Source organism: Nipponia nippon, unplaced genomic scaffold (genome assembly GCF_047370975.1).
Source record: "Nipponia nippon isolate SJK-2023a ecotype South Korea unplaced genomic scaffold, ASM4737097v1 scaffold_3, whole genome shotgun sequence".
Taxonomy (NCBI): Eukaryota; Metazoa; Chordata; class Aves; order Pelecaniformes; family Threskiornithidae; genus Nipponia; species Nipponia nippon.
Genome location: NW_028262347.1, coordinates 4493898 through 4505524, shown reverse-complemented (window position 1 = coordinate 4505524; position 11627 = coordinate 4493898). Strand labels below are relative to the sequence as shown.

The 11627-nt window shown below is 52.0% G+C and overlaps 1 protein-coding gene across 7 annotated transcripts in view; it reads right to left on the bottom strand.

Moving 5' to 3' along the window:
- Positions 1-3771: 3771 nt before the first annotated feature.
- Positions 3772-11627, bottom strand: part of LOC148054486 (uncharacterized) — a 144651-nt gene continuing 136795 nt past the window's right edge. For all 7 annotated transcript variants that reach the window (XR_015706858.1, XR_015706859.1, XR_015706857.1 and 4 more), the window contains one exon: positions 3772-11568. The gene's annotated coding sequence lies outside the window, so the exon portion shown is untranslated. The remainder of the gene's footprint in view (positions 11569-11627) is intronic.

The window sequence follows — 11627 nt, the reverse complement described above, 5'->3', positions numbered from 1 at the left end:
AACCTGTGTCTCTTAAACTCACGGAATGGTTGAGGTTGTACGTCATCTGGTCCAACCCCTCAATGAACCATCTTCAGATGGTTCCTGGGGTAATGCCACAGGGGACCAGCTCGAGGCAGAGGAAAAGTCTGTGGGCACAGCTTGCGGGTGCAGAGGGCATGTTAACATCCAAATGCTGTGCTCTGTCCTAGGCTAAATTCAAGCCAATGGAAAAGCTGTCCCGATCAACTCTGCTGGCCTGACCCAGGGTCCATAACCTTGGTAGGACCAGGTGGCCGGTGACATGGCCAGTGTACAGCAAGGGAGCTGGTCTACCTGGCTTTTAGGACCAATTACAGGTTGGCTTAATCTTTACCAAGAGCTCCAGCTACAGGGAGACATGAAGCCACCTGGGATGTGGGAGGTATCTGTGTCATGGCATTCTATGGCATTCATTTCCACTGTGTGGGACTTCAAGATTTGGTAAGAACCATAAGCACCAATTTTCTCTTTCTAGGCCTTGGTTTAAAGCTTGTTTGTTTCTTCTCCAGCTCATCTTCCTCCCCTTCCCTTGCTGCCTGCGCCTCTGCTCTCCTGCTAGTGAAGGTTTCCAGGCACTCGGAAAAAAAATACCTGGTCATACCCTCCTTGTTCTGATCTCTTCCCACGCAACTCTTGAAACATCTGCTCTACAGAGCCTGGAAAAAGCTGCATGGGGTGAGCACAGGTCGGGGTAAAGCAGGTGAAGATGAGGTGGTTTCGGTTCATGATTCTTCTGGCTGTAGAATATAAATGCAGAAGAGCTGGAGGGTTGCTGTTGATGGGATGCTGCCCACCAGCCAAGTGTGAGAGGGACTGGGAGAGCTGGTGTTGGATAACCAGTGACCTGGCATATTTGAGGTAATTCTCCCTCTAACTGCCTGTTTTGCAGATTTTGGCTGTTTTAAATAAGGTCAGGGCCAGGCATGGGGTCAGACCTCATGTCAGATTGGGGGTTGAAGATGTTCCTTCCTTTTGGGATCAGCAGAACATGCCTCAAACATGTTGCATTTAACCATTTACGGTGTCACAGGCAACCGAAACATCTCCTTTGCTGGGGCCTGATTGGTCTTGTTTGGTTTTTTTTTTGCTTGGTGCACAAAGATGAATCTCAAAACTGACTTTCCCCTGTCTAGTAAAAAACCATGGATTTCATATGTGGTGTCCAAGTGCCATGTTATAATGCTAGCACCAGCGATCAATGCTCCTGTGGTTCCTTCTACCTGCCCCACGGGAAACTTCATGGGGCAGCAACCCCACCTGAGAGGACAGCAGGACCAGGGAGGTGATCGTGCCCCTGTACTCGGCACTGGTGAGGCCACACCTCGAGTACTGTGTACAGTGTTGGGCCCCTCACTACAAGAAGGACATCGAGGTACTGGAGCGTGTCCAAAGAAGGGCAACGAACTTGGTGAAGGGTCTGAAGCACAAGTCTTATGAGGAGCGGCTGAGGGAGCTGGGGTTGTTTAGTCTGGAGAAGAGAAGGCTGGGGGTGACCTTATTGCTCTCTACAACTACCTGAAAGGAGGCTGTAGTGAGGTGGGGGTCGGTCTCTTCTCCCTAGTAACAAGAGATAGGACGAGAGGAAACGGACTCAAGCTGGACCAGGGGAGGTTTAGGTTGGATATTAGGAAAAACTTCTTCACTGAAAGAGTAGTCAGGCATTGGACCAGGCTGCCCAGGGCAGTAGTTGAGTCTCCATTCCTGGATGTATTTAAAAGACGGGTAGACGTGGTGCTTGAGGACATGGTTTAGTGGTGGACTTGGCAGTGCTAGGTTAACGGGTGGACTCAATGATCTTAAGGGTCTTTTCCAACCTTAACGATTCTATGATTCTATGATTCTATGACTCCCCTTTGGGAGTGCTGCCAGAGGAAGGATCACAGTTATTGAGCTACTGTGGGAACCAGGAGGATGGTTTTATTTTGTGATTTGGCTTCTACAAACATCACCATCATCCACATGGTACATGGACTTCAAGGAGAAGAGGACGGAGAATGGGAAAGGAGAACATCTGTACTGGAGCAAAGGAGATGGAGGTGCAGCAATGAGAAGGTTGGATGTCTGAAAGAAAACACCCTTCCTCATGAATAAAGGCATTAAGATTGGGAGTCAGCTGGGGATTAAAACCCGCTGCGTGTCCATATGTAGGTGTCTCCATGTGAGCCAAGTGTCTGCGTTCCCACCACAGCTGGAGAAGTTCTGGTCAGTGGATGTGATTCAGCTGGCAAAACACAAGGGCACAGCTGATGACACGCAGGTGTCTGGAGTTACCCGAGATGCCTCAAGACATCTGAGAAGTCCACACAAGCCCAGCAGATACAACACAGGTTGTATGGAAGCTCATGCCCTTCTCTACTGGCAGATGGAGATCAGAGGCATCTAAAATGGCATGAGACTCCTGTGTATAGGCAGTTAAATCACACCCACGTGGCCTTTCCTGAATTTAGTGAGGCATGGAGCTACCTGTTTAGCAGGTCTTCGTCCTCCCCGTTACCTGCAGCGAACCCTTCCCATGTTGAGGTGGACCAAGAGGGCTCTTGCGTTGGACCAGAAAGCAAGGCCGTTCTCTGACCGACATTTGTGTTCGTAAATCTTCTCTGGTAGCAACCAGAAGAGCACGAGTCTTTCCAACAGCAGTCCTGCCTGCTGTCCTAGGCTCTATGGGTTACTCAGCATGGGGATCAAGAAAGTTCAAGGGTTTGGTTTGGTTGGTGACTTTGGTCTGTAAGCCAGGATGACACAGCCCTTGTGATGTGCCCCTCTGTGCAGGAGTTTATCAGTACAGTACGGTACCACAGAACCAGTTTTCGACCTGCTCGTTCTCAAAGACCAAAAGGGTTCAGGCACCTCTTTTTGAAAAAAATAGCGGCTGCACTTGTTTTTGCTGCAGGAAGTTCTCACTGATGGGGAGAAAAGAAAGTTCCTTTTAAAAACAAGGCATTCATCAACATTTCTTGTTCTTTGCTTTACAGTCACCATTGGAGCCATCGCAATATCGCATCCTTTTTTTGTGCCTGCTGCTGCTCCAGTGGACAATACTACCCTCCAGAGTAACAGGGACCTCCACTTCTCAGAAACAAAATACGACACTATTTTTTTCTTGCAGTCATTTTTTGTCTCTTCTCTGTCTTCCTGGACAAGTCATTTTGCCTAGATGTCCCTTCCTTCCTAAAGATCTAGCAACAGCTAATATTTTGTCTCCTGTTTCCAAAATAGCTTTTGATAGCAAACAAACAAACCGATTTCCTCATTGTAATGATGTTTTACGTACCATGAACCTGCTATCACACCCCCCTTTGCTGGTGATGCTCCTTCCCCTCCATGCTCATAGCTTAGCTGCTCTCCCAACTATCTCTGCTTTGGCCGCACATTTGAAAGTGCCACCAGAAAGGACCAGTTTGGGTGTCTCTGATGCAAATTCATCACCTTGGGCTAAAAGTGCATGGGCTGTCTCCCAGCTCTCCCCACCCATGGCATCACCACCTTCAGCCCAACAAATAACCACCAAGCCCTCGACCCCAGCACCGCATGCCTCCGCTTTGTTCTCTGCACCGAATAACGAGCTGAGCAAACACTAGCAGCGTGGCTCTGACACTAACCAGCCAGAGAAAGATCTGGAGGTATAAAACCCCAAACCACAATTATTTATTTCACAGCGTGACAGAATTAAGGTTTCTGTCGTTATAAGGTTTCCGTCGAGTATTTAACCCGACAGCAGGGGACTGGTGCATGGGAATAATCTTGCTGGTGGTTCCCCATGGACATGCCCTCCAGATGCATCCATGGCTGCACCTGCCCCATGGCTTACACAGCCCTGGGCAACGGCTGCTGTGCGACGTGCTGGGACCAGAGGAAGTGTGCTCCTTCCGTTACCTGAGAAACATCATTTCTGATCATCCAAGCTGATACTGTCATCTCATGTCTTCTGCTGACGTCTCTGCCTTCCCCCAGAAGCCCAGAGGCACCATGTGCAACCTTCTGCCCCGTCTCCTGCAAAGGGATCACTGCAATTTCCCATGACTGAGCTCCTCTGGCATGGTCTAGCTAACAAAATACCCTGAAATTTCTCTGTAGGAGAGATGGGATTGAGAAAAACAGCTAATTCACCTCTATTCTGTCAGGTTGGCAGAGAGCTATAGTCTCGCGCTGGCCAAAGCAGCAAGCCCTGGCATTTCCCAGCTGCATGACCTGCTATGGGAGAACTGCAATGATTGAGGCTTGTACTGACACGGGCAGAGCTCCGGCGGCAAGATTTGTTATTGAACTAAACTCCTGGCAGCCACTGGTGAATAGGCTGTCTTTGTGTCAAAAACCTCTCAGAAGCAGACAACGAGAGAAATTTGCAGGATGCATTTATTTCCAAACATGCCGGGAAATCATCCTGATCTGCAGCTGACGAACACTTGGCGGGGAGCCTTCCCCAGAGATGTGGATGGGCTTAAAGGTGGGCTCTGGCCAAGCCAGCCCCATGGGAGAGCTCAGGGTGTAAGTGGAGACAAGCCCAGTACACAGGGAGAGGAGGGGAATCCTCCACCTCTCCAGGGCCGAAGGGGGAAATGACTTTTTTGGTTGCTCATCTTCATAGAGAAGAAAAACGCCAGGTCCCAGAGCAGCTGGTTTGGAGACCAGCCTCCTCCGTGGGTGGTGCGGTTTCCGTGAGCATGTCCTCCACGTTCCCTGGGGTGCCCTGACCGGCAGCACCGCCAACGCGGAGCACAGACACCACGGCCATCCCTCCAAGGGCAATTCGGGACCCTTCCTGCCACCTTGTGCCTCCTCTGTCCCCTACCCTTGTCCTCACACACCCGGTCCCTCCGGTTAACCCACCCCAGGAGGGTTATGCTCCAGGCAGGGTGGTGGCAGAGCGATGCTCCACTTGATGAGCATGCTGTCCCCAGGAGCACTGCGCATCTCCTCTGCAGAGCCAACAGTGCTCAAAGTCCCCAGCCAACCCTGTTGGCCATGATCCTGCACTATGGGGCGTCCTTGAACCCCACTTCAGCCCCCAATGCTAATGCCAGCTCATCATCCATCAGGGAGAGGCCCTGCAGAGAGGGGACACAGGACCCAGACATGCCCCCAAAGAGTAATAACTGGTCGATGTGGCCCAGCATCACTTCAGCTGTTCCTTTTCCCTGCGGCTTTCATTCACCACCCTTCGCTGGAGCTCTGCCCAGCCCAAGGTGAGGAAGGTGTCCCCTGTCTCCAGTAGTCAAAGATGCTCTGGGCAAGTGCTTCTGCCCACTGTCCCCACGCTGCCAGCCCAGAGCAGCTCCGGTGATGCCAGCAGTGCCAGACCAGCTCCGTGCACATGGTTCTGCTTCCCTCTAGTGACAACGTGGCTTCACGTCAGCAGAAGCGAAGGCTGCGGCACAGCTCCTCCACCTGCAGGGATGACTGCTCTTCCCTTTGGCCTGTGGAGATGTGGCCCTTGGGCTTGGAGCCCTCATTGCATTCCCCAAGGATGTGGGGTGGGAGCACCTCCATCCCCACTGAGTTGTGTAGCACTGGACATGAAGGATTCTGTGTCCACATGAATAATCTTCATTTCTCTGTCCATACCCTCTGCCCCTGCCTGCTCATGGACAGTCTTTCCCGTGATGATGGGATGCTCGTGTCCCTGGGGAGAGTGAGCCGGGAAATGTTGATTTTGAGAGGAGCTGCACGTGGGACAGCTGGTGGGAGATGTGACACCCTCACGTACACATATGACCACCCACTGCCCATACAAAGCCCTTCAACCATTTATGCCCGTGATCCTTTTCCTAAAACGGCATCGTGGAGGAGCTATGAGGAGACGGGCTAGGATGAAGCAGGGACAGAGCTGGACTCCAGTCCAGTGGCTGGCGCACTCAGCTGGAATGAAGCGTTTCCCAATTCCTTCTTTTTTGGTAAAACAACCAAAACTAATTTCCAAACCATGGATCATTGCTCTTTTGGCTTCTCTAGGTAGGGTCTCTCCTATGGTGGCCAAAAGCAGCCATGTCCTAGTAACAAACAGCTCCCCTCCGTGCTTTCTGCAAGATGCAACTCTGCAATGTCTCTCCATAGATTTTTTTAACCCGAAGCTTCTGTGTACGAAGCATTTTCCTCAAGAAACCTCCTTCTCTCCACACTTATTCTAGGCTCTCCCCATTGCTTTACATTATGTATTCACAGCCGTAACATCTAGGCTGCTCCTCAAGGAGCTTTGAGTGTACTTTGTTAAATTTTAGCCATCCTCCAAGGTTGTTCCATGATCCAAATCATGATCGCAGTGTCTATTGGCTCTGTGACGCTCCAACCGTGCCTCATCCCATCCCCAAGAAATGGTTTTTGGAGCTTAGGGGGCCTTTCTGGGACCCACCACCCATCACATGGCAGCACCCAACATCACCTCCTCTGCCCAGGGCAGCTCCACGTTTGCAGCTCACTTTTCCTTGCCTGAAACTCCTTGTCCTCCCATCACTCAAGGACAGGCACCCAGATCTGGAGGGAGCATCTCCAGATGCTCCATGTCCCCATGGCAGCCCTGCAGCACCTTTGCTTGGTGGACACATTCATGAATCATTGCTCCTGGTGCCTCTCGTAGCCGGGCCCCACCACCACGGCTTCCTCACCAGTGATTTATCTGCTTGCTCAGACTGACTCCCTGCCTTTTCATCGGCCAGTCCTGCATATTTATTCAGCAGGAGATGACTTCCCTTTGCCACATAATTGATTGTTTCTGTCTCCACTTAATTTTCCGCTTCATCACTGCCTTGTTTCGGGAAAAGGCGCTTTTCAGGGAGGTGATTCATTGCTCTGTGGATTTTCCTGCATATTCACTTCATCGGCTGCCCTGTCCTCTCCCCTTTGTTGCTGCTTCCCCCAATTTACCCATTCCTCAGAACAAATTGATTCACTGTTGAGGTTTATTTTTGGCTTCCAGCTGTCGGGCTCCTCGCAGCTGCCTTGAGCTGGCATGTTCCTCTCTGCTCCCCCATCGCCGCATCTCTCCTCCTCCTCGTTCTTCTCCTGCTGCTACTCCTGATGGTACTCCTTCATCCTCCTTCCCTGCTTTCTCCTCCGCACAATGCTTGGCTGTTTTTTAATGACCTGAGTGTGCCCCACTGATGATAAACACAAGACAAATGACAGCAGCAATGTTGGGGAGGTTTTGCACATCAAAAATCTGGAGGGGGGACAAGTGGGGTGAGCAGGGCTTCGGGGCCAGGTGCCGCTGGCCTCTGGGTACCAGGTTTAAGGGCTGCAACTGGTTCCCTGCCCCAGGCTGAGCACACAGAACAGTGGGTTCAAGCCTATCTGCAAGTACTCACCCATGGGTTAGCACTCGGTATCTTCCCTTTCCATTTTTATTCTCTCTCGTCTCCTCTGGCTTCCGAAGAGATAAAAGTCAGTAGCCATGATTTAACAGACCTGTCACTCCGTGCACAAGTTCTCTTGGGTGCCAGGGTGGCTTTGACCATGGGACTCAAGTCCCCTCTAGATACAAAGGAGCTGCTGTCTGAGAGCCGGTGAAACCAATGCAGCCATGGAGATGTGGGAGGGATTTAGGCAGCTTGATGCCAACTGCAGCACCTAAAGCCAAAATGTGGGTCTATAAATCCCCAGCTCAGCTGTTATTTAATCCCAGAGGCGCCTTGGTTCTGCAGATGCCCTCGGCACGAGGGTGATGCTGGCCAGGTGGATGGCCATGCCCCGGGCAGTGCTGGGGAGCTCCTGGAGCCTGATCCCCTCTGTGTCAAACCTTCCTGGATGTGCAAACCCATGCTGGGTCTCAGCAGAGAGGTTTAGTCACGGGGTACTCTCCAGGCCACCCACCCTCAGGAGACAAGCCGAGGACTGGGGTCCCTGGAGGGACTTGGACATGGGATTTGGTGGTGGTGGGCAGAGATCAACCCTCCTCGCTTGGGTACCACACTGAGCTCAAGTTTACCCCTCCAAGGGATGCTTTTCCACCTCTTCCTGACTCTCAGGGCACTCCTTTGAAATCCTTCCCATTTTCCAGTCTCCTTTATGCAGTGTGGGCCCCAAACCTGGGCACAGCATCCCTCTCCCTCTCACGATACGCTCTCCCCACTCCGGCTGGCACTCACTCGCACTAGCCCTTAGCTCGTGTGGTGCTTGGGTCTCTCGTTTGGATGATTATTGACCCAAACTCTTACGCGTTTTGGGGATTTTCTGCTTCCCAGGTCTGGGTGCTCCAACCTCAGAGCTAGTCCCGGACTTTGCCACCATCTCAATTTTGCAGCCCTGCAAAGCTCAGGTTTACCCAGCTGCAGGCACCAGGCAATTCATCTCACCCACAGCAATGACTGTTTTTTCCTCCTGTTTCATGCAGCGAACAGGCTCTGCTGTGATTCTAGTTCCTTCTGGGGCTGTATGAAATAGCTGGGAGCACAGATCCGATCCCAAGGGAACACTGCGAGCAGCAGACCCTTCTGCACCCCGTTTGCAGTCACTTGTGCTGTGCCAGGTTCCATGTGGGCCACGGGGATGTTTACAGCTTTTTCATGCGAATTATCATTTAGGGCTAAGCCAAGCACCTTCTAGAAACCTGAATATGTTACAGAACATGCTCTCAGTTTTGGGATCCCGTAAAAACAAGCTGCACCACCTCGGCTTGCTACCCTCAGGTCTCCACCAGCCTGTGCTACAAGGTACAAATTACATCACCGTCTGCTTTCCCCAAGCCTGCGTCAGCTCTGCCGTAAATCTGCACGGCTGGTTTTTCTCCACTAGGTTGCAGCATTAACTTTGATTTTCCTATCATTGCCAAACCAAGAAACTGGGGCCTTTTTTTAACAGGCAGCTCTGCCTTGTCACCCGCCCCGTGCCCTCCTGGTGACTCAGTGCTGGCGGTGGGGTGGCGGGAGAGACTCCCCTGGGGTCCCTGCAAAAGTTCCTCCGTTCTTATTTGCATCTGGGCTCACCCTGGTCATATTCAATGTGAAATTAAAAGTGAAAAAAATAATAAGCAATAATTACATCGCTAGCATGAAGCATGGAGGAAGGGGTCAGACGAAGGACCTCCAATGAACTCCCTGTTACCTCTCCCTCCAGACAGATCTTTTCCCCCGGTGTCGATGGCAATGACTGTGCTGCCGATTTACAGCTCCATACTCATTTTTCATCCTGACGCTTCACAGATCTTATTAAGGTTGCGCTAAACTTGGTCAAAAAAGAAAGGTCACCGTGATACCGGGGATTTTATGCTACGTGTGGTGTCACCACCGGGACATCGGCGGGAAGTTACTTGTGGTCTGTCATTGCTTGGCCACAAACGCGTCAGTGGGTTGAACCAGGGCTGGAGAATGCCCCGATCGGATGCACCCCTGCAAAACCGCGTGTGAACGGACTGGGACGTAGGATGGTTTCTAGGAAGAGGAACGACATGAGTGGTGTTTCCAACTCCTTCCCTTGGCACAGCCCGGCTGTGAGGGCAGGACGTGATGTTCTGGATGCTCTCTCCTGGATGGGCCTGAGTCTACCAAGGCACCTGGGCTTCATCTCACCCCAGTAGGTCCCTGGGCTGGAGAGAGGTGGAAGCTGCTGCCTGGGCTCCTCCCTGCGTGCAGAAAGCCACCAGCACGAGAGACGGGTCGGAGTCCCACGGGAGATGCTTGCAGTGGGGCAACTCGTCCCTCGCAGGTGTGCCCCTGGATGCTCTGGCTGCTGCCCTGGTTTTGGGAGAGCAGAGAAGGGTTTGAAAGGAGAGAGCTGCTGCGGTGGGTGTCTGTGCTTTTGCTACGGCCAAGGGGTGCAAATAGCAAGGAGAAAGCCCTGCTTTTGGGTGAGCAAAGAGCTGGCTGTGATTACGAGAAAGGTGGTTGCAGAGATGCAGCCAACCTCCTCTCTGTCGTGCCAGGCTGTAACAAAAGGCATCAGCTGCAAACTGGGGCTGGGGAGGCTCAGGCTGGACCTAGGAACAGCTCTCGCTGCAGGGTAGTGCTGCCCCGAGACAGAGAGCCCTCCAGCTGCTGCACCCTCCATCCTTGAGGGGTTTTACGACTTGGCTAGATCAAGTCGCAGCTGACAGCCTGGCTGCAGTCCTACGCTGAGTGGGAGGCTGGATTTGAGATGTCCCTTTCCCCCAATATTTCTATGAGTTTTATTAAAAATAACTGTTTCTCCTGCTTCTGAGTGTCCTCAAGCTGCTTTCGTCTTGTCTCTGCAGACCAGAGCTTTCCTGCGTTTCTGCTTATGAAATGATGATGTTTCCAACAGCAACAGTGACACAAAGCTGCAGAGGTGAAGGAAGCAGCAGGGAGGAGCACAGGAATCCCCCACGGCAGCAGGAAAAGCCGGGACAGATGTGTGCAAGGTGCCCTTCGGAGCCATCCAGGCATTGCTCCGTGGTGACCATCCCTCCTGCCCCCAAGCCCCTCTCAGCTCCCTCCTACTCAAACCCACACCCTGGGGGCCTTCCAAGGTCTGGGCTCACCGGTGCCGTGCTCATCTCCTCTGCTCCTGTCCTACACTTGGGATTTATCCTTTGCATGTTCACAAGCCACTGGCTAACGCAGCCAAACAAATCCTCCCCGGTGCCAGCCCGGGACATCACCGTCCCATTGCTCTCTTCTGCCAAAGCCAAACGCGAAGTCCTGAGGTTAGAGGGTATTTCCAGATGTCGGACACAGGACACGGTCACCCAAAGCCTGCCTGGAGAGAGGACTCTGCGGGCAGAAATAAAAGGTGGTTGTGCTGGGGGCAGCTGGGAGCACAGTGTTCAGCACTGCTTGTCCCCAAAGGCTCCAGGGGCTTGGTAACATCTCATGAGGAGCATTGCAGCCTCACCCTCAGGGTTTTCCTGGCGTTTAACCAAGTCCCACAAGTACAAGCTATTCCCAACGCAATAAATACATGCTCGGTACAGCTGGCAGCACCGCTCACCCCTGCTTCCCTCTGCCTTCCCGTCCCTCCCGCGGGTCTGGCCTCTTCTTCTCTGCACACAGTTCTTCCACAGCCACCTCTGCTGAAGCACCGATGTACCCAAGCCCTGAGTACCAAGTCCATTGTGGAGGTAAAAAGCAGTTTTTTCTATTAGAGATGCAGCTTCTTTGTGCTGCCCTCGCTCTGTGACGGGGTCCGTGGAAGTCACGGAGGGTAGGAGAGCTGCAGAGATCTCCACATGGCTCACGTGTACTTTGGCTTTAATGATGTCCTGTTATTTCCTCCCAGACCTGTGGCTTTTTACCTGCAGTGACCTTCCCTGACTCCTTGTTTACCTTGCAGAAAAAGGGAACGCTTTATTGCGCAGAGTGGAGTTCAGCTATAGCTTTTCAGCCAGCGATCAAAACACTTGAGACCTAAGAGCAGCATGTGAATTTAAAAATCATAATTAGAGTGCCCAACAGGCAGAAGTTGGAAGAGGGCAATAAACGAAGCAGGGGGTTGGAAGAAAACAAAGAAAGGCACGAGAGGAATCTGCGCTTTGAACAGAGTCCTGAATATCTTGCAGTGGCTCCTTCAAATTGGGCACCCAAAATTAATAGGTTCTTTGACCTTCATTTCTCTGTGCTCCGGTTCCTTGTTTGTAAAGCAGAAATGACAATAGAGCCTCACCTAAAAAAAAAAAAGATGTAATCACAGCCATTGCTTCCGCCAAAGCACTCGGATGCTGC